Raw genomic sequence first — 24,814 nt, 5'->3', positions numbered from 1 at the left:
ATAGGGCAAGATAATTATAAATTATCACTTTACGCGGATGACGTGTTACTTACGTTGACTAACCCTACGGAATCAATATCGGAAGTGCTGAGGGAGTTTAGAGAGTTTGGATCTTTCTCTAATTTTCTAATAAATGATCAAAAGTCGGAGATTTTAAACATAACTATGCCAGCTGTGGAATATTTAGAAATATTAAAGAAGTGCCCATTTAGTCCCCCAAAAAAAGCTATTAAATATCTGGGGATATACCTATCTCCTAAGCCCACTACTCTGTTTGAATGGAATTACCAGACCCTCTACAAAGAACTAAATAAAGAGCTAAATAGATGGAGTGATAAATCAATTTCATGGTGGGGACGTACTCAGGCGGTAAAAATGACTGTACTGCCCAGAATTCTTTATATATTCCAAACGGTGCCAATCGCATTGACTAACTCATTCCGCAATGCGCTCCAAACACTGATAAATAAATACATTTGGGGCAAAATTAAGCCTAGAATCATTAAAACAACAATGTATCGGTCTACCCGGGAGGGAGGACTGGGACTTCCCAACATAGAAGTGTATTATAAGGCAAAATGTTTACAAAAAATATTAGATTGGCACCGCAATGCAGACAGTAAGGCCTGGGTAGCATTGGATTCCCATATTTTGAAATCCCCGTCCCCTGGTGCATTGTGTTGGGTAGATAGAAAGAGCCGCCCACCATGGATCAAAGTATATCCACTATACCAGCACGTATTTGAGATTTGGGATAATATTATAGTCAATAATGAGAAGGTATCCTCTCTGAGATCCCCTATGTCCCCAGTATCGCCTAACGCAGAACTTCATGGGGGGTTAGAACAGAAACTGAACACACAGCATAATTGGGAGATGGGATATACGACACCCATATACAAATTTTTAAATGGCGGTAAGCTCAAGCCGAGAACTGAGTTGAATAATATATTGGGTGGAGCCTTTTCGAAATGGTTGAAATATTACCAACTTAAGCACTTTCTGGCCTCTTCGCCGGATAAAGAAGTGATAACCAGACAACCCACTCTGTTCGAACAACAGTGCCTTAGTGATCAACCATTATGTCACACTTTAGCATGGGCGAAAAAAGCATTATCACTTAGAGAGTTAAAAGAAACTCCTAACTATGTAGATAGATGGCATAAGGAGCTGGGGATTGAATTAACCGAAAAAGAGTGGAAACGCATAGTATATAATACTAGAACATCCTCAGTGTCTGCTAGAGCACTAGAATTAAATTTCAAGGTTCTAGCGAGGTGGTATCTCACACCGGTAAGGATTAAGACGATATACCCAACTGCCTCTGACATGTGTTGGAGAGGCTGCGGCAGTAGAGGCAATATGATCCACATATGGTGGTCTTGCAATAATCTAAAACCTTTCTGGTCAAAAATAGGGGAATATATTAAATCCATCAGCGACCAAAACAATGAGTACCAACTCCAACCCGCCACAGCGTTATTAAACCTACTCCCACAATGCAAGTGTAAAATACGTAGGAAATTAGTACAGCTAGCTCTAAACACTGCAAAATCCTTGATAGCTATTAACTGGAAGTCCCAAATAATCCCTACATACCAAGCATGGGAGTCACTAATGGAACATACAATTCATCTAGAGGAGTATGGATACTTTGTAAGGAAAGATATGGAAATGTTCTATAATATAAAATTTTACTGGGAAACACGAATGCATACACATTGACTACTCTATAACAACATGCAGTGTAATAGTATCAAATAGGAGAGGGATCCCTTTGTAAATTGTGTAGAAGATGACTTAGATTAAAGTGTTTCCATGGAGGTGGACAAAGATACTTCAGTTTGGAGTAAACGAAGTGACCAACTAATGTTCAGTTTTCTTACTAAGTTGTATAAATTGTTTTATAACCTACTAAATATAAATTAAAATGCTGGATGTTATGCTTTCACATTGCATAAAAACTGGTATAGCTTTTGTTGATATGTACCCTTTGTGACCCGAAATACATTAATATGTATCGTTCTTCTTTTCATCCAATAAAAACAATATTTAAAAAAAAAAAAAAAAAGAAAAAAAAGAAAGAAAAATGTTAACTATATTAATATTTAATATAAAAAAAAAAAAAAAAAAAAAAAAACTACCAATAGCCATTTAAAGGGCCTTTTGTAGGTCACTGCCCTAAAGAGATAAGCTCTTTTTTGCAAAAAACCCCCACTAAACCCTCTAATATTACAACCCCCAAAATAAAATAAAAACCTAACTAAAAAAAAGGACATTCAGCTCTTTTGCTGCCCAAAAAAAATATAAACCCTTATCTATAAAAAAAACACCCAAAAAAAAAACAAAAAAACCTGACACTAACCCGAAAATTGGTACTCACCAATGATGATGGGTGGCGCTCCATCTTTCTTTGCGGGCCCATCTTCTATTTTTCCTTTCATTATATTGGCTGATTTGAATTTGAAGATCCAAATCAGCCAATAGGAATGCAAGGGTACCCCTATATAAATGGGGAACATTGCATTCACTTTTCAGTGTGCAGCTAGAGACCACATGAAGAGGAGCTCTGTGTCGTTGATCTGAAGAGGAGGACCGTCGTCACCACCGGATGAAGTTAGAAGATGGACCAGCAAAGTTGCTCTTTTTAGGCATTTGGATGGACATTTAGTGGGGTGGGGGTTGCGCAAAAAGAGCTGATCGCTTTAGGGCAATGCCCTACAAAAGGTACTGTTAAGGGCTATTGGTAGTTTATTTTTAGAATAGGTTTTTTTTTTATTTTGGGGTTGTTTTTTAAGGGTTATTAGAATAGGATTAAAAAAATATTTTTAGTAATTTCTTTTTTATTTTCGGTAAATGTCAGTTTGTTTGTTTTTAATGTTAATTTTTTTTATTTTTCTTTAAAGATAGATTTTTTTTGTTGTTATAGGTTCTTTATCTTTCTGTAATGGTAGATTTTTTCTGTAATGGTAGTTTTTTTTCTGTAATGGTAGGTTGGTTTTGTGTGTAATGTTAGGTTTTTATTTTTAAAGGTAAGATTAGGTTTTTATTTAATTTTACAAGTAATTTTTTTTAAGGTAGTTAGGATTTATTTTAGTTAATTTAGAGGTATTTTAATTTGGGTTAAGTTAGGGGGTGTTAGATTATGGGGTTTAGACGTAAGTTTATAACTTTGCTTTGTGGGGGATGGTGGTTTAGGGTTTAATAGTTTATTTAGGTACTTTGCGTAGTGGAGGGATGGAGGTTAAGGGTTTAGGGTTTATTAGTTTATTTAGGAACTTTGCGATGTGGGGGGATGGTGGTTTAGGGGTTAATAGTTTATTACAGCTCTTAGATTGTGGAAAGGAATGAAGCATAAAAGGTTTCACTGAACTTGTAATATCAGAAGAATGAAAATGGCTCGCAAAATCGCGATTGCGCTAACACAAAACATTTTGCACTGCACTTGTAAAGTAGCCCATTATGTTTTATACATTTCTATCTATATATCTATATAACTATATCTACATCTATACGTATCTATAATGTGTAACGCTGAAACCTGTGAGTCTTCACAAAAATTACCATTGTCAATAAGAACTAACACTTGAGATGCATAACATTGCAGTGTCTGGTATTTTTGCCTGGATTCTTCTGGACAGTCAGTTGAAATACCAGACTGGACACTAAACAACGTTACACATGTTAAAAATATTTTTGTAAGAAAAAATATTTAAATGAAAACATTTCTTGTGATTTTAAAGCTAACAGGAAGTAAATGTCTGAACTTGACCCTAGGGATTGATGGCAAAATGTTAATTTTTCACAATACAGGAACATCTTTTTTATAATAACTGGAATACATTTTAAAATGCTGCTTTACATGTTCACCTCTGTCTTTCTGGACAAACAAGAAGTAGATATTGCTGAATGGATTGGGGCAGTGCATACAAGAAAAAGGATGGTTTACACAAAGCTGCTCACAGTTATCTCAATAATCCCGTTAATTTTCCTCTCAGTTTCTTAGGACTGGACCAGTAGACACAAAAAGGGAGGGGCTACTTAATAATCACTGCTCAAAATGATAACAATAGTTATAAAGAATAATAACAATAAGTGAAAGAATAAGAGCAAAATCACCCCTTAGCATGTAAACCGATGAGCCCTGCTGTTTGTAGATCACATTCATAAGTCGACTACAACAGTGCAACTCTCTGCAGGGTCCTTTACCCTTTTGATCCCTATAAATGTTATCTTGTATACCGCCTATGTTTATAGTGTTGCGGAATCTGTTGCCGCTATACAAATAACTGATAATAATAAGTATAATAATCTCTAAAAGGCACTGCAGTTTGCCTTTTCATGTGATATTTTCATTCCCACACACTCAAGTCATAGGGGGATATTTATCAACTGCAAATATACGCTGGAATTCGGCAGCATAATTGTGGCAAGCTTGATTCGACCTAGTTATCAAAGCCTACAGACCAGCAACATTTAAAGTCTGTGACTAAGCATACGATCCACCGGTCTCAATCCGACACAGATCGATGCTTACGTCATTACAGATGTTCCGAATACACATTCGGCTCTATTTCACACTTTTTCAAAGTTATCAAATAGTTTACAGGTACGCTCGCTGCTATTCCGGCCCAGCGTACCTGGTTTTCAATCCGCCACTGTCAGGGTTTTACCATTCTGTACCTTTAACTTCTAATTACCATACTGCTATTTAAGGCTCCACCTAGTGTTGAACGTTGCTTGGTAATTTGTTCAGTCACTCACTGTTCCTGAACGCTACACACCCAGCTATTCCCTCCTGTCTATGTTGGGATTTCCTTCTACTGATACTAATTTCCAGTTTCTCAAGACTTGCGGAATTGCAGCACCTCACCTCTGTTCCTGTCTCTCACGCTGCTGCTTGCTTCCTGTACACTTGCATGCTGGTCCGTTGGCGTGTGACGTCACGCCCGACTTGTCTCTGGGTGAAACCGCAGCTGCCACACACACTCACCGAATCTCAGCACACGCTGTCTGCATTGCCTCTTCGGTAATACCGCTCTGCTCCACGCTGAGGATACTAATTGGGAAGTCGGTTTGTATATTCTACCATCAGGATTTACCGATCTGTATTACCAATGTACAAATAAGGATATCTTGCCTCTCATGTCATTTGTTTCTGCTTTGCCTCAAGTAATCAAGTTTACCTGCCATACCAAGCTATTAACCAGCTTATTTCATGTACTAACTTTGAAATCAATTCTTCCGTTTGTGATTCATTTCATTTACTTGCATAGTGACTTCTGCAAATCTAACATTATGCTTCAAGGTACTGCTCCCTCTAGCATTAACCACTGATGAACTTTATGTGCTTAAACTGACTTTAACCCAGCAACTACTTATTACTGCAAATCTTATATCCGGCTGTAAATGACCAATGAACCTACCTTGCACAACTCTAACTAAAGTGTGTGTGTGTGTGTGCAAGCTATGTAAATATTTTATATGTCTGTGATGTGAGTCTGCAACTATTTTGGAAAGTGAATAAGTTTTTCTCTAAACTTTGGAATTGGAGTTATCCTACATTACATACTATATTGTTGTTTAGCTCATTCCATTTCTCTTGTATACCATCTTCACACTGTATCCTACAGTAGTGACCCTCAGATCTATGAGCATAACAGGGTTCCACAAGTTAGATCTTAGTGAACCCGAGGTAAGGTGTGAGACTGAGTGGTCCTGCAAAGAACAAGGGTACTAGTTCATACTTAAACATAACATATTGCCAAGCCTATAAAAATAACTAGTACCTTGTTAAATGGATATAACAGAGCTTTACAATAGGGTTGGCTCCCTAGCTCAAAGTATGGATCACATGATACAGGGACTAAGGGAGATACAATTGGAGAACCAAAACATCAGAAAATTCATTAATGACCATCTTGCCAGTAAGCCTCCTGTAGCTGAAACCTCAGCTGAACCTTTAATTAGCCTCTGGGGAGAGAGCTTTGTTTAGGGATTTCAAGAACTCTTGTACACTGATGTTTACTCTGAAACCTAAAACATACCCAACAGATAGGGTCAGGGTATTAACAGTTATCTCATTCTTACGTGGTGAGGCCAGGTCTTGGGCTAATGCCTATTATGAGAATGATGATCCCATCTTAAATTCTCTCGATGCATTCTTTTCTGCCATGTCTCTGCTTTATGAGGATCACAATAAACAGAACACAGCAGAAACAGCTATCAGGTCCTTACGTCAAGGGAAAAGAGTCGTGGAAGAATATATCACGGATTTCAAACGTTGGGCACCGGACACTCAGTGGAACACTCCAGCTTTAAGGAATCAATACCGGTTAGGTCTCAGTGAAGCAATAAAAGATGAGCTTGCACGTGGTATCATTCCTGATGATTTAGAAGCTCTCATGACACTCAGCATAGGTATAGACCGAAGGTTAAGGGAAAGAAAATCGGAAAGATCCTTTACTGATGCAAGCTACAGAAGAATATCCACTTATCATGCTACACCTTCAACCTTACCAACAAGGTCCTCTGATGAACCTATGGATGTAGCAGTGATTCGTGGTCCTCTAAAACCCGAAGAAAAAGTTAGGCGCAAATTAATGAACCTTTGTCTATATTGTGCTGATAAAGATCATACTGTTAAGGATTGTCCATTACTTCTTCGCCAAAAGAAGGGTAAGACACCTCCTAGTTATCATATAATCAATATGGTACATGATTTCAATTCTCATTTGTCCCTTCCTCTCTCCCTACAGTGGCATCATCGGAAGATAGACGTACAGGCCGTAGTTGACTCTGGCGCATCTGGGAATTTTGTAGATATTTCGTTTGTTGTTAAAAATAAGATCCCACTAATAAAAAAGAGTGTTTCACTTGCTATACGTTTGGTTGATGGCTCTCTATTCAGTTCAGGACCCATAACACATCACACCATCCCCATTACTGTGATAACAAAGTCTGGTCATATTGAGCAGTTGTCTTTCGATGTACTTCCCACTTCAGTTTATCCTATGATACTTGGCTTAAACTGGTTAATAAGACATAACCCCACTATCTCTTGGTGTGAAGGTTCTGTGATCTTTGATTCTGCATTTTGTAAACATTCATGTTTTACCAAACACTCTTTATACCATTTATCTGTCCATAGCCTACCTGATTGTTATAAAGAATTTAGTGACGTTTTTGATAAGGTTGAGGCAGACACACTACCACCACACAGGTCTTATGATTGTCCTATAGATCTCATACCAGACAGTACCATACCTATTGGTCATATATATCCGCTTTCAGAGCCAGAATTAGCTCATTTGAAAGATTATCTGGATGATAACTTGAAAAAAGGCTTCATTAGACCCTCCACATCCTCCGTTGGAGCATCTATGTTTTTTGTTAAGAATAAAGATGGTAGCCTCCGTCCAATCATTGACTATAGGCAACTTAACAAATGCACAAAGAAAAACAGATACCCCCTGCCTCTCATTCCTGAACTAATTGAACGGTTACGTGGTGCTGTTATCTATACAAAACTGGATCTTAGAGGTGCCTACAATTTGATAAGGATGAGAGCAGGGGATGAGTGGTTAACAGCCTTCCGTACACGTTACGGCCTTTATGAATACACTGTGATGCCGTTTGGCTTATGCAACGCTCCGGCGACATTTCAGTGTTTCATAAATGATGTGTTTCATGATCTCTTAGATGTTTGTATTGTCATCTATCTGGACGACATTCTTATATTCTCAGAGTCATACGAAAAACATGTGTCTCATGTGAAGCAGGTTTTATTACGATTAAGAGTCCACCGTCTTTTCGCTAAGCTTGAAAAGTGTATATTCAATACAGATACGATTTCCTTCTTAGGATACAACATATCACCTTTAGGTATCTCCATGGAATCTAACAAGGTGGATGCTATAACCAATTGGCCTGTTCCCCGTAATAAGAAAGAAATCCAGAGATTTTTAGGGTTTGCGAACTTTTATCGCAAATTCATTAAAGGGTTTTCACATATTGTTCAACCATTGACTTACTTAACACGTAAACATATAACATTTGTTTGGAATCAGTCAGCAGAAGATTCTTTCATTAGCCTGAAACAGAAATTTATTACAGCTCCGATTCTACAGTTCCCAGATCCCAGTTGTTAATATACCCTGGAGGTTGATGCTTCCGAGTATGCTCTTGGGGCAATCCTTTCTCAAAAAAAGTCTCCTACGGAACCTCTTCACCCAATATCTTACTACTCCAGAGTAATGACCTCTGCAGAAATGAATTATGGTATTGGTGATAAGGAACTTCTTGCTATCAAATCCGCTCTAGAGTTCTGGAGACATCTTCTGGAAGGAACACAACACCCTATTCTGATATACACTGACCATCGGAATCTTGAATTTCTGAGATCCAACAAAACCTTGACTTCACGTCAAGTCAGGTGGAGTCTTTTCTTTTCACGATTTGATTATATCATAACATATAGACCCGGCTCCAAAAATCTCAAGGCAGACTCTCTTTCTCGAAAGGATCCGAAACCTTTGCATATAGAAACACCAGAATCTATCATACCCTCAGATAGAATAATCTGTTTGACTACCGGCTTCAAAACCACCTTAAAACAACATCTGTCACAGGACTATTCTTTACAGCAACTGGGTTTAAGCAAACATCAGGATGGTTTGTACTACCATGAGAGTCTACTGTATATACCTGAAGTTCTCAGAGAAGAGATTGTTGGTTATGCTCATGACTCACTCCTAGCAGGTCATCCTGGAGTTCATAAGACATTGCATTTATTAAAGAGAGATTATTGGTGGCCCAAAATGATGGACACAGTCACTCGATACGTACAAAGCTGTCCCACATGTACCACCAAGAAACACCCACATAATCGCCCTTATGGATACCTTCTTTCGCTTCCAATCCCAGATAGACCTTGGACAGATATCGCCATGGATTACATAGTGGACTTACCATCTTCATCAAATTACAACACCATATTAGTAGTGGTTGATTTGTTTTCTAAAATGGCTCATTTCATCCCCCACAGGGGTCTTCCAACGGCTTCAGAAACTGCCTCTTTATTCCTAAACAACATAGTGAAACTTCATGGATTGTCCAAATCTGTCACTACGGATAGGGGGTCACAATTCACATCTAGGTTTTGGACCCAGCTATGTCGTACCCTCAATATCTGTAGAAGACTCAGCTCAGCCTATCATCCCCAGACGAATGGGCAAACGGAGAGAACTAATCAGTCACTTGAGCAGTATCTCCGCTGCTACTGTACTTTGGAACAAGATAATTGGCACTCACTTCTGGCCACTGCTGAATTTGCTCATAACAACTCACTACACTCCTCTATGAGAACCACACCATTTTACGTCAACTATGGGTTTCATCCAACATACCACCCTACCTGTACGTCTGATTCTACACTACCAATGGTAAACGATACAGTCAATTCAATTGCTAATGGTTTTGCCTCCTTAAAAACAGTTCTACAGGAGGCACAAACCACCCAGAAACATCATTATGATTTACGCAGATCTAAACCTCCGGATTATGCTGTTGGCGACAAGGTCTGGCTTAGTAAAAAAAACCTACGTTTGAAGATCCCTAGTAAAAAATTAGGTGCTTTATATTTGGGACCATATGAGATTATTAAAGTGATCAATCCTAATGCTGTGACTCTTCAATTACCATCTACTCTGAAGATACATCCAACTTTCCATGTGTCCTTGTTAAAGCCCTACTCCTTGGTCAGGGGTAATCTACAGGGTTCTTCTGTTCTTCCTCAAGTGAATGATGATGTCGAATATGAAATTGATTCTATCTTGGACTCCAGATACCTTCATGATCAGCTCCAGTACTTGGTAAGATGGAAGGGCTATGCTCCTGAGGAGGATTCGTGGGAGCCGTCCTCTAACTTCTCCGCCCCCCAACTTCTCTCTTTGTACCACCGGAGGAATCCTGACCGTTCTGGTCCTTGATCCGCGGAGCGGCTCCTTGAGGGGGGAGTTCTGTCAGGGTTTTACCATTCTGTACCTTTAACTTCTAATTACCATACTGCTATTTAAGGCTCCACCTAGTGTTGAACGTTGCTTGGTAATTTGTTCAGTCACTCACTGTTCCTGAACGATACACGCCCAGCTATTCCCTCCTGTCTATGTTGGGATTTCCTTCTACTGATACTAATTTCCAGTTTCTCAAGACTTGCGGAATTGCAGCACCTCACCTCTGTTCCTGTCTCTCACGCTGCTGCTTGCTTCCTGTACACTCGCATGCTGGTCCGTTGGCGTGTGACGTCACGCCCGACTTGTCTCTGGGTGAAACCGCAGCTGCCACACACACTCACCGAATCTCAGCACACGCTGTCTGCATTGCCTCTTCGGTAATACCGCTCTGCTCCACGCTGAGGATACTAATTGGGAAGTCGGTTTGTATATTCTACCATCAGGATTTACCGGTCTGTATTTCCAATGTACAAATAAGGATATCTTGCCTCTCATGTCATTTGTTTCTGCTTTGCCTCAAGTAATCAAGTTTACCTGCCATACCAAGCTATTAACCAGCTTATTTCATGTACTAACTTTGAAATCAATTCTTCCGTTTGTGATTCATTTCATTTACTTGCATAGTGACTTCTGCAAATCTAACATTATGCTTCAAGGTACTGCTCCCTCTAGAATTAACCACTGATGAACTTTATGTGCTTAAACTGACTTTAACCCAGCAACTACTTATTACTGCAAATCTTATATCCGGCTGTAAATGACCAATGAACCTACCTTGCACAACTCTAACTAAAGTGTGTGTGTGTGTGTGCAAGCTATGTAAATATTTTATATGTCTGTGATGTGAGTCTGCAACTATTTTGGAAAGTGAATAAGTTTTTCTCTAAACTTTGGAATTGGAGTTATCCTACATTACATACTATATTGTTGTTTAGCTCATTCCATTTCTCTTGTATACCATCTTCACACTGTATCCTACAGTAGTGACCCTCAGATCTATGAGCATAACAGGGTTCCACAAGTTAGATCTTAGTGAACCCGAGGTAAGGTGTGAGACTGAGTGGTCCTGCAAAGAACAAGGGTACTAGTTCATACTTAAACATAACAGCCACCCTGGAGGCCGCGAATGCCATAGGAATCAATATGAGTCTGAAAGCAGAGAAAGCTTATGTTCGATGCTGCCAGATATCACAAGATCCAAGATGGCGTCCCTTGCATTCCTATTGGCTGAAAGGTTCCAATAAACCAATAGGATTTGAGCAGCTCTCATCCTATTGGCTGTTCCAATCAGCCAATAGGATTGAGCTCTCATCCTATTGGCTGATTGGAACAGCCAATAGGATGAGAGCTCAATCCTATTGGCTGATTGGTACAGCCAATAGGATTTGGATCTTAGATGACGTCACTTGCATTCAAGTTCCAGTTTACGGCGGTGACAGTATTGAAGAGGAGCTCCGCACCGGATGTCTTCAGGATGGATCCGCTCCACGCCGGATGGATGAAGATAGAAGAGGCCCATGGATGAAGACTTCACCGGATAGATGAAGATAGAAGAGGCCACCCGGATAAAGACTTCTTGCCGCCCGGATGAAGACTTCTTGCTGACTGGATGGATCCTTCAAGTGGAACTTCAAAAACTGTAAGTGGATTGTCAGGAATAGTGTTAGGTTTATTTAAGGGTTTATTGGGTGGGTTTTACTTTTAGAGTAGGGTGTGGGTAGATAAAAGAGCTAAATGCCCTTTTAAGGGCAATGTCCATACAAATGCCTTTTTCAGGGCAATGGGGAGCTTAGGTTTTTTAGATAGGCTTTTTATTTGGGGGGGCTGGTTGTGTGAGTGGTGGGTTTTACTGTTGGGGGTGTTTGTATTTTTTTTTTACAGGTAAAAGAGCTGATTTCTTTGGGGCAATGCCCCACAATAGGCCCTTTTAAGGGCTATTGGTAGTTTATTGTAGGCTAGGGGATTTTTTTTATTTTGGGGGAGCTTTTTATTTTGATAGGGCTATTAGATTAGGTGTAATTCATTTTTATTTTTTGATACTGTGTTGTTGTTTTTTGTAACAGTGTTTGTTTGTTTGTTTTTGTAACTTAGTGTTTATTTGTTTTTTTAACTTAGTCATTTTTAATGGTAGATTTAAATAATTTGAGTAGGGTTAGGGTTTTTTAATATAATGTAATATAGTTAATTTAATTGCTAGTTTAATGTAATTTTAGTATAATAGTTAGGGTAGGTTAATTAATAGTTTAATATAGTTTATTTTAATCCTCAAGGTAAGTTTTAATTTATTATAAGATAGGGATGTTGTAATTTTAATGTAAAGTTAGCGAGTTGTTAGGTTTAAGGGTTAATAGCTTAATTTAGTTTATGGTGATGTGGGGGCTGGCAGTTTAGGGGTTAATAGGTTTAGTTAATGGTGGTGATGTGGGAGGCCAGACGTTTATTTAGGTGGCAGCGGGGTCCGGGAGCGGCAGGATAGGGGTTAATACATTTATTTAGGTGGCTGCGGGGTCCGGGAGCTGCAGAATAGGGGTTAATACATTCATTTAGGTGGCGGCGGGGTCCGGGAGCAGCGGAATAGGGGTTAATACATTTATTTAGTGATGGAGGGGTCCGGGAGCGGCGGAAAAAGGGTTAATACATTTATTTAGTGGCAGCGGTGTCGGGGAGCGGCAGGATAGGGGTTAATAACTTTATTAAAGTTGTGGCAGTGTCTGGGAGCGGTGGGATAGGGGTTAAACATTTATTTAGGTGGCGGTAGGGTCCGGGAGCGGCGGAATAGGGGTTAATACATTTATTTAGGTGCCGGGGAGCAGCGGGATAGGGGTTAATAACTTTATTAAAGTTGCGGTGGGAGCTGGGAGCGGCGGTATAGGGGTTAATACATTTATTTAGGTGGCAGCGGGGTCCGGGAGCGGCAGAATAGGGGTTTATACATTTATTTAGTGGCGGCGGGGTCCGGGAGTGGTGGAATAGGGGTTAATACATTTATTTAGTGGCAGCAGTGTCGGGGAGCGCTGGGATAGGGGTTAATAACTTTATTAAAGTTGCGGCGGGGTTTGGGGGTGGCAGAATAGGGGTTAAACATTTATTTAGGTGGCGGAGGGTCCGGGAGCATCAGAAGAGGGGTTAATATATTTATTTAGGTGCCAGGGAGCGGCAGGATAGGGGTTAATAAGTTTATTTAAAATGCAGCAGGGTCTGGGAGCGGCGGTATAGGGGCTAATACATTTATTTAGGTGGCGACGGGGTTCGGGAGCGGTGGAATAGGGGTTAATTCATTTATTTAGGTGGCGGCGGGGTCTGGGAGTGGCAGAATAGGGGTTAATACATTTATTTAGTAGTGGCGGGGTTCGGGAGCAGCAGAATCGGGGCTAATACATTTATTTAGTGGCCGCGGTGTCGGGGAGCGGCTGGACAGTGGTTAATAACTTTATTAAAGTTGCGGCGGGGTCTGGGAGCTGCGGGATAGGGGTTAAACATTTTAGTAAAGTGGCGGCGTTTAGTGACAGGGTATAAATAAAGTTGGGAAAAAGCCGAATAGCAGCGAGATCGATGACTGTTACTTAACAACAGTACGATGCTCATCGCCCCGTACTTGGTGCGCTGCTTTTTGTTGGCTCTTTTTATAAATCTGGAGATCGCATTCAGGTCCGCGGCCGCGATGTTAGGCAATGTTAGGCGAGCATATTGGTGCCGGCAACTTTTGAAGTTCCACTTGAAGGATCCATCCAGCCGGCAAGAAGTCTTTATCAGGGCGGCAAAAAGTCTTTATCTGAACGACCTCTTCTATCTTCATCCATCCGGCGAAGACTTCATCCATGCGGCCTCTTCTATCTTCATCCATCCAGCACGGAGCAGGTCCATCCTGAAGACATCCGGCGCAGAGCTCCTCTTCAATACGGTCACCACCGTAAACTGGAACTTTATCCGGACGGCCTCTTCTATCTTCATCCATCTGGCGGTAAGATTAGGTTTTTATTTAATTTTACAGGTAATTTTTTTTAAGGTAGTTAGGATTTATTTTAGTTAATTTAGAGGTATTTTAATTTGGGTTAAGTTAGGGGGTGTTAGATAATGGGGTTTAGATGTAAGTTTATAACTTTGCTTTGTGGGGGATGGTGGTTTAGGGTTTAATAGTTTATTTAGGTACTTTGCGTCGTGGAGGGATGGAGGTTAAGGGTTTAGGGTTTATTAGTTTATTTAGGTACTTTGCGATGTGGGGGGATGGTGGTTTAGGGGTTAATAGTTTATTACAGCTCTTAGATTGTGGAAAGGATTGAAGCATAAAAGGTTTCACTGAACTTGTAATATCAGAAGAATGAAAATGGCTCGCAAAATTGCGATTGCGCTAACACAAAACTTTTTGCACTGCACTTGTAAAGTAGCCCATTATGTTTTATACATTTCTATCTATATATCTATATAACTATATCTACATCTATACGTATCTATAATGTGTAACGCTGAAACCTGTGAGTCTTCACAAAAATTATCATTGTCAATAAGAACTAACACTTGAGATGCATAATATTGCAGTGTCTGGTATTTTTGCCTGGATTCTTCTGGACAGTCAGTTGAAATACCAGACTGGACACTAAACAACTTTACACATGTTAAAATATTTTTGTAAGAAAAAATATTTAAATGAAAACATTTCTTGTGATTTTAAAGCTAACAGGAAGTAAATGTCTGAACTTGACCCTAGGGATTGATGGCAAAATGTTAATTTTTCACAATACAGGAACATCTTTTTTATAATAACTGGAATACATTTTAAAATGCTGCTTTACATGTTCACCTCTGTCTTTCTGGACAAACAAGAAGTAGATATTGCTGAATGGCTTGGGGCAGTGCATACAAGAAAAAGGATGTTTACACAAAGGCTGCTCACAGTTATCGCAATATCCCAATTTAATTTTCCTCTCAGTTTCTTAGGACTAGGACCAGTAGACACAAAAGGGAGGGGCTACTTAATAATCACTGCTCAAAATGATAACAATAGTTATAAAGAATAATAACAATAAGTGAAAGAATAAGAGCAAAATCACCCCTTAACATGATGTAAACCTATGAGCCCTGCTGTTTGTAGATCACGGGCCCGATCCGATAAAAATCGTCGCCCGCAAAAGCTGGCGACGCCAATATTTGCATTGGTTTGGTATCCTATATACGGCGTAACTTAGAAGTTACGCGCGTATATTTCTGCCGTCGCCGTAGTTTTTTTGGGCCATAGGCAGGTATACCAAACCAGCGCAGTTGGTTTCCAGATATACAGCGTAAGGGACTTACGTGGCGAAAATGGAAGGAAATCTTACTCCATTTTCACCCTCGCCAACAAAAAGCAGCGTAAGAAGCCTTACGCTGACTATTGGAGCCCTGTAACTCCCTAAACTAACTGCTAAATAAACCTAACACCTAACCGCATAGCGCAATGTCTATCTAGCTGTCAACCGCGATCCCCCCCACCGCTATCCCTAATAAAGTTATTAACCCCTAAACCGCCGCTCCCGGACCCCCGCCGCCATCTACATAAACTAACCCCCTACTGTGAGGCGCCTAAAACCGCCACCATCTAACTGATCTATCCCCTAATGTGAACCCATTACAAACCGCCGCCATCTACCTTATCTATCCCCTAATTCGACCCCATTACACCGCCGCCACCTATATAAAAATTATTAACCCCCTAATCTAATCCCCCTATATACCGCCGCCCAGAGCTATATTAATATTATTAACCCCTAATCTAATATCCCCTAAAGTAATAAGCTCTATTACCAGCCCTTAAAAGGGCCTTTTGCGGGGCTTTGCCCCAAAGGTAAACAGCTCTTTTGCCCATATAACCTGCCCTCCCTACACCGCCGCCACCTATATTAATAGTATTAACCCCTAATGTAAGCCCTTACACCGCCCGCCATCTATATTAAAATTATAACCCCTAATTTAATCTAGCCTACCGCCCCCGCCAGCTATATTATCTATATTAACCCTAAGTATATTATAGTTAATATAGTTATTACATTATATATATTAACTATATTAACCCTAATTATATTAGGGTTAATATAGTTAATATAGTTACTATAGTATTTATATTAACTATATTAACTCTATCTAACCGTAACACCCCTACCTAAATTCTTATTAAATAAATCTAATTCATATTATAAACTAAAATATTCCTATTTAAATCTAAATACTTACTATAAAATAAACCCTAAGATAGCTACAATATAATTAATAATTACATTGTAGCTATGTTAGGGTTTATATTTATTTTACAGGTAAATTGTTAATTATTTTAACTAGGTATAATAGCTATTAAATAGTTATTAACTATTTAATAGCTACCTAGTTAAAATAATTACCCAATTACCTGTAAAATAAATCCTAACCTACGTTACAAATACACCTACACTATCAATAAATTAAATAAACTACAAATATCTATCTAAAATTACAATTTAATAAACTAAACTAAATTACAAAAAAACAAACACTAAAATTACAAAAAAATAAAAAAAAGATTACAAAGATTTTTAAGCTAATTACACCTATTCTAAGCACCCTAATAAAATAATAAACCCCCAAAATAAAAAAATGCCCTACCCCTATTCTAAATTAAACAAGTTCAAAGCTCTTTTACCTTACCAGCCCTTAAAAGGGCCTTTTGCGGGGCATGCCCCAAAGAAAACTGCTCTTTTGCCTGAAAAAAAAAAACACAATACCACCCCCCCAACATTAAAACCCACCACCCACATACCCCAAATCTAACCCAAACCCCCCTTAAAAAAACTAACACTACCCCCCTAAAGATCTCCTACCTTGTCTTCACCCAACTGGGCCGAACTCCTCATCCGATCCGGGCGATGTCTTTATCCAAGCGGCATAGAAGAAATTTTCATCCCGGCGATGTCTTTATCCAAGCGGCAAAAAGGAAATCTTCATCCCGGCGATGTCTTTATCCAAGTGGCAAAGAAGAAGTCTTCATCCCGGCGATGTCTTTATCCAAGCGGCAGCAATGTCTTCTTCCATCCGGCAGCATCTTCCATCAAGCGGCATCTTCAATCTTCTTTCTTCGCTCCGCCTACGGCGGAGCATCATCCTGGCCGACGACCGAACGACGAATGAGGTACCTTTAACTTACGTCATCTAAGATGGCGTCCATCGATTCCGATTGGCTGATAGGATTCTATCAGCCAATCGGAATTAAGGTAGAAAAAATCTGATTGGCTGATTGAATCAGCCAATCAGATCACGTTCAATCCGATTGGCTGAACCAATCAGCCAATCGGATTGAACTTTGAATCTGATTGGCTGATTCAATCAGCCAATCAGATTTTTCTACCTTAATTCCGATTGGCTGATAGAATCCTATCAAGCCAATCGGAATTCGAACGGACGCCATCTTGGATGATGTCATTTTAAAGGTACCTCATTCACCGTTCAGTCGTCGGCCCGGGATGGATGCTCTGCGTCGGCGGAGCGAAGAATGAAAGATTGAAGATGCCGCTTGATGGAAGATGCTGCCGGATGAAAGAAGACTTTGCTGCCGCTTGGATAAAGACATCGCTGGGATGAAGACTTCTTCTTTGCCGCTTGGATAAAGACATCGCCGGGATGAAGATTTCTTCTTTGCCGCTTGGATAAAGACATCGCCGGGATAAAGATTTCTTCTTTGCCAGCTTGGATAAAGACATCGCCCGGATCGGATGAGGAGCTCGACCCGGGTTGGGTGAAGACAAGGTAGGGAGATCTTCAGGGGGGTAGGTGTTAGGTTTATTTAAGGGGGGTTTGGGTTAGATTAGGGGTATGTGGGTGGTGGGTTGTAATGTTGGGGAGTGGTATTGTGTGTTTTTTTTTTCAGGCAAAAGAGCAGTTTTCTTTGGGGCATGCCCCGCAAAAGGCCCTTTTAAGGGCTGGTAAGGTAAAAGAGCTTTGAACTTGTTTAATTTAGAATAGGGTAGGGCATTTTTTTTTATTTTGGGGGTTTTATTATTTTATTAGGGGGCTTAGAATAGGTGTAAATTAGCTTAAAAATCTTGTAATCTTTTTTTTATTTTTTGTAATTTAGTGTTTGTTTTTTTTGTAATTTAGTTTAGTTTATTTAATTGTAATTTTTAGATAGATATTTGTAGTTTATTTAATTTATTGATAGTGTAGGTGTATTTGTAACTTAGGTTAGGATTTATTTTACAGGTAAATTGGTAATTATTTTAACTGTGTAGCTATTAAATAGTTATTAACTATTTAATAGCTATTGTACCTAGTTAAAATAAATACCAAGTTACCTGTAAAATAAATATAAACCCTAAAATAGCTACAATGTAATTATTAATTACATTGTAGCTATCTTAGGGTTTATTTATAGGTAAGTATTTAGATTTAAATAGGAATATTTTCATTAATAATATTAATATTAGATTTATTTTAATAAGAGTTTAGTTAGGGATGTTAGAGTTAGATAGGGTTATTATACTTAATATATATATAATATAATAACGATATTAACTATATTAACCCTAATATAATTAGCTATTGGCAAAAGAGCTGATTACTTTGTGACAAAGCCCCGCCAAAAGCCCTTTTAAGGGCTGGCAAAAGAGCAGTTTACTTTGGGGTAATGCCACGCAAAAAGCCCTTTTCCAGGGCTATTTGTAGGGTTAGACTTAGGTTTAGTGGTAGGGGATAGTTTAGTATTTTAGAGGTTAAATAATTTAATTTAGATGGCGGCGGGGTAGGGGGATTAAATTAGGGGTTAATAATTTTAAAATAGATGGCGGCGGGGTAGGGGCTCACTTTAGGGGGTAGGTAAGGTAGATGGCGGCGGTGTTAGGGGCTCACTTTAGGGGGTTATAGATTTAATATAGCTGGCGGCGGGGTCCGGGAGTGGCGGTTTAGGGGTTAATAACTTTATTAGGTGGCGGCGGGGTATGGGAGCGGCGGTTTAGGGGTTAATAACTTTTTTTATTGTTAGGATCGTGAGGGGGATAGCGGATAGAGGGTTAGACGTGACGGGCTATGTTTAGGAGGCGTGTTAGACAGTGCGGGTGATTTCATACTTTAGTCAGGTTTTGTAGGCGCCGGCAGTTTCTAACGTGGCGCAAGTCACTGGCGACTCCAAAAATCTGTACTTACGCAGATTTCTGGACATCGCTACTTTGTCAGACTTAAGCCACTTTAGCAACTGATGGTGCCGTATATTGGATAGCTCGAGTTGCGAGCTGAAACTGCGGGTGACGCGGGTTCCCTCACTTGCGCCGCAAACTACGCCGTATATCAGATCGCACCCAACATTCATAAGTCGACTACAACAGTGCAACTCTCTGCAGGGTCCGTTACCCTTTTGATCCCTATAAATGTTATCTTGTATACCGCCTATGTTTATAGTGTTGCGGAATCTGTTGCCGCTATACAAATAACTGATAATAATAAGTATAATAATCTCTAAAAGGCACTGCAATTTGCCTTTTCATGTGATATTTCCATTCCCACACACTCAAGTCATAGGGGGATATTTATCAAGCCGTCAACTGTAAATATACGCTGGAATTCAGCAGCATAATTGTGGCAAGCTTGATTCGACCTAGTTATCAAAGCCTACAGACCAGCAACATTTAAAGTCTGTGACGTAGCATACAATCCGCCGGTCTCAATCCGACAAAGATCGATGCTTACGTCATTACAGATGTTCCGAATACACATTCAGGTCTATTTCACACTTTTTCAAAGTTATCAAATAGTTAACAGGTACGCTAACTGCTATTCCGGCCCAGCGTACCTGGTTTTCAATCCGCCACCCTGGAGGCCGCGAATGCCATAGGAATCAATATGAGTCTGAAAGCAGAGAAAGCTTATGTTCGATGCTGCCAGATATCCCATTGATTTATATGGTAGAAAACCAGTTACGTTTACACCTAACACCCTAACATAAGCCCCGAGTCTAAACACCCCTAATCTGCCGCCCCGACATCACCACCACCTACTTAATGTTATTAACCCCTATTCCGCCACTCCCTGACACTGCCGCAACTAAATAAAGTTATTAACCCCAATTTTGCCGTTCCCGGACCCCACCGCCAATAAATAAATGTATTAACCCCTAAACCTCTGGCCTCCCACATCACTACCATTAACTAAACCTATTAACCCCTAAACCGCCAGCCCCCCACATCGCCATAAACTAAATTAAGCTATTAACCCCTACACCTAGCAACCCGCTAACTTTACATTAAAATTACAACATCCCTATCTTATAATAAATTAAAATTTACCTTGAGAATTAAAATAAACTATATTAAACTATTAATTAACCTACCCTATTATACTAAAATTACATTAAACTAGCTATATTATATATTAAAAAACCCTAACCCTACTCAAATTATTTAAATCTACTTTTAAGAATTACTAAATTACAAAACAAACAGACACTAAGGCCTAGATTTAGAGTTTGGCAGTAGCCGTGAAAACCAGCGTTAGAGGCTCCTAACGCTGGTTTTAGGCTACCGCCGGTATTTGGAGTCACTCAAAAAAGGGTCTAACGCTCACTTTCCAGCCGCGACTTTTCCATACCGCAGATCCCCTTACGTCAATTGCGTATCCTATCTTTTCAATGGGATCTTTCTAACTCCGGTATTTAGAGTCGTTGCTGGAGTGAGATTTAGAGCTCTTACGACAAAACTCCAGCCGCAGAAAAAAGTCAGGAGTTAAGAGCTTTCTGGGCTAACGCCGGTTCATAAAGCTCTTAACTACTGTACTCTAAAGTACACTAACACCCATAAACTACCTATGTACCCCTAAACCGAGGTCCCCCCACATCGCCGCAACTCGATTAATTTTTTTAACCCCTAATCTGCCGACCGCCAACTACGTTATCCTTATGTACCCCTAATCTGCTGCCCCTAACACCGACGACCCCTGTATTATATTTATTAACCCCTAATCTGGCCCCCCACAATGTCGCCGCCAACTACTTACACTTATTAACCCCTAATCTGCCCGACCGCAAAGCGCCGCCACCTACGTTATCCTTATGTACCCCTAATCTGCTGCCCTAACACCGCCGACCCCTATATTATATTTATTAACCCCCTAATCTGCCCCCCCTCAACGTCGCCTCCACCTGCCTACACTTATTAACCCCTAATCTGCCGAGCGGACCGCACCTCTACTATAAATAAATGTATTAACCCCTAATCCGCCTCACTAACCCTATAATAAATAGTATTAACCCCTAATCTGCCCTCCCTACACATCGCCAACACCTAACTTCAATTATTAACCCCTAATCTGCCGACCGGAGCTCACCGCTATTCTAATAAATGTATTAACCCCTAAAGCTAAGTCTAACCCTAACACTAACACCCCCCTAAGTTAAATATAATTTTTAATCTAACGAAATTATTATCTCTTATTAAATAAATTATTCCTATTTAAAGCTAAATACTTACCTGTAAAATAAATCCTAATATAGCTACAATATAAATTATAATTACATTGTAGCTATTTTAGGATTAATATTATTTTACAGCAACTTTGTAATTATTTTAACCAGGTACAATAGCTATTAAATAGTTAAGAACTATTTAATAGTTACCTATTAAAATAAATACAAAATTACCTGTAAAATAAATCCTAACCTAAGTTACAATTAACCTAACACTATACTATCATTAAATTAATTAAATATAATACCTACAATTACCTACAATTAAACCTAACACTACACTATCAATAAATAAATTAAATACAATTCCTACAAATAACTACAATGAAATAAACTAACTAAAGTACAAAAAATAAAAAAGAACTAAGTTACAAAAAATAAAAAAATATTTACAAACATAAGAAAAATATTACAAACAATTTTAAACTAATTACACCTACTCTAAGCCCCCTAATAAAATAACAAAGACCCCCAAAATAACAAAATGCCCTATCCTATTCTAAATTACTACATTTCAAAGCTCTTTTACCTTACCAGCCCTGAACAGGGCCCTTTGCGGGGCATGCCCCAAGAAATTCAGCTCTTTTGCCTGTAAAAAAAAACATACAATACCCCCCCCCCCAACATTACAAACCCACCACCCACATACCCCTAATCTAACCCAAACCCCCCTTAAATAAACCTAACACTAAGCCCCTGAAGATCTTCCTACCTTGTCTTCACCCTACCAGGTTCACCGATCTGTCCTGAAGAGCTCCTCCGATGTCCTGATCCAAGCCCAAGCGGGGGGCTGAAGAGGTCCATGATCCGGCTGAAGTCTTCCTCCAAGCGGGAACTGAAGAGGTCCATGATCCGGCTGAAGTCTTCATCCAAGCGGGGCAGAAGAGGTCTTCCATCCGATTGAAGTCTTCATCCAAGCGGGATCTTCTATTGTCATCCATCCGGAGCGGAGCGGCAGGATCCTGAAGACCTCCGACGCGGAACATCCATCCTGGCCGACGACTGAACGACGAATGATGGTTCCTTTAAATGACGTCATCCAAGATGGCGTCCCTCGAATTCCGATTGGCTGATAGGATTCTATCAGCCAGTCGGAATTAAGGTAGGAATATTCTGATTGGCTGATGGAATCAGCCAATCAGAATCAAGTTCAATCCGATTGGCTGATCCGATCAGCCAATCAGATTGAGCTCGCATTCTATTGGCTGATCGGAACAGCCAATAGAATGCGAGCTCAATCTGATTGCTGATCGAATCAGCCATCGGATTGAACTTGATTCTGATTGGCTGATTCATCAGCCAATCAGAATATTCCTACCTTAATTCCGATTGGCTGATAGAATCCTGGCTGATAGAATAAGTTATTTAATAATAGTTAATTAATTTCGTTAGATTTAAATTATATTTAAGTTAGGGGGGTGTTAGTGTTAGGGTTAGACTTAGCTTTAGGGGTTAATACATTTATTAGAATAGCGCTGAGCTCCGGTAGGCAGATTAGGGGTTAATAATTGAAGTTAGGTGTCGGCAATGTTAGGGAGGGCAGATTAGGGGTTAATACTATTTATTATAGGTTAGTGAGCGGATTAGGGGTTAATAACTTTATTATAATAGCGGTGCGGTTCCGCTCGCAGATTAGGGGTTAATAAGTGTAGGGTAGGTAGCGGCGACGTTGTGGGGGGCAGATTAGGGGCTTAATAAATATAATATAGGGGTCGGCGATGTAGGGCAGCAGATTAGGGGTACATAGGGATAATGTAAGTAGCGGGCGGTTTACGGAGGCGGCAGATTAGGGGTTAAAAATAATATACAGGGGTCAGCGATAGCGGGTGCGGCAGATTAGGGGTTAATAAGTGTAAGGTTAGGGGTGTTTAGACTCGGGGTACATGTTAGGGTGTTAGGTGCAGGACGTAGGAAGTGTTTTCCCCATAGCAAACAATGGGGGCCGCGTTAGGAGCTTAACTGCTGCTTTTTGCATGGTGTTTAGTTTTTTTTTTCAGCTCAAACAGCCCCATTGTTTCCTATGGGGGAATCGTGCACGAGCAACGTTTTTTAGGCTGGCGCGCTTGCGTAAGCAACTCTGGTATCGAGAGTTGAAGTTGCGTTTAAAAATGCTCTACGCTCCTTTTTTGGAGCCTAACGCAGCATTTTTGTGGACTCTCAATACCAGAGTTATTTTTATGGTGCGGCCAGAAAAAAGGCAGCGTTAGCTACGCGGGTCGTTACCGACAAAACCCTAAATCTAGCCGTTAGTTACAAAAACAAACACTAAGTTACAAAAAAAACACAGTATCAAAAATAAAAACGAATTACACCTAATCTAATAGCCCTATCAAAATAAAAAAGCCTGGAGCAGGTCCATCCTGAAGACATCCGGCGCAGAGCTCCTCTTCAATACGGTCACCACCATAAACTGGAACTTTATCCGGACTGCCTCTTCTATCTTCATCCATCCAGCACGGAGCAGGTCCATCCTGAAGACATCCGGCGCAGAGCTCCTTTTCAATACGGTCACCACCGTAAACTGGAACTTTATCCATCCATCTGGCGGTAAGATTAGGTTTTTATTTAATTTTACAGGTAATTTTTTTTTAAGGTAGCTAGGATTTATTTTAGTTAATTTAGAGGTATTTTAATTTGGGTTAAGTGAGGGGGTGTTAGATTATGGGGTTTAGATGTAAGTTTATAACTTTGCTTTGTGGGGGGAATGGTGGTTTAGGGTTTAATAGTTTATTTAGGTACTTTGCAATTGGGTGAGGGATGGAGGTTAAGGGTTTAGGGTTTATTAGTTTATTTAGGTACTTTGGCGATGTGGGGGGGATGGTGGTTTAGGGGTTAATAGTTTATTACAGCTCTTAGATTGTGGAAAGGATTGAAGCATAAAAGATTTCACTGAACTTGTAATATCAGAAGAATGAAAATGGCTCGCAAAATCGCGATTGCGCTAACACAAAACCTTTTGCACTGCACTTGTAAAGTAGGCCCATTATTGTTTTATTACATTTCTATCTATATATCTATATAACTAGATCTACATCTATACGTATCTATAATGTGTAACGCTGAAACCTGTGAGTCTTCACAAAAATTATCATTGTCAATAAGAACTAACACTTGAGATGCATAATATTGCAGTGTTTGATATTTTTGCCTGGATTCTTCTGGACAGTCAGTTGAAATACCAGACTGGACACTAAACAACTTTACACATGTTAAAAATATTTTTTTAAGAAAAAATATTTAAATGAAAACATTTCTTGTGATTTTAAAGCTAACAGGAAGTAAATGTCTGAACTTGACCCTAGGGATTGATGGCAAAATGTTAATTTTTCACAATACAGGAACATCTTTTTAT

This window comes from Bombina bombina, chromosome 4 (assembly GCF_027579735.1).
Source record: "Bombina bombina isolate aBomBom1 chromosome 4, aBomBom1.pri, whole genome shotgun sequence".
In the NCBI taxonomy this organism is placed as follows: Eukaryota; Metazoa; Chordata; class Amphibia; order Anura; family Bombinatoridae; genus Bombina; species Bombina bombina.
The sequence above is the reverse complement of the archived record's forward strand: the minus strand, read 5'-3'. Positions refer to the sequence as shown.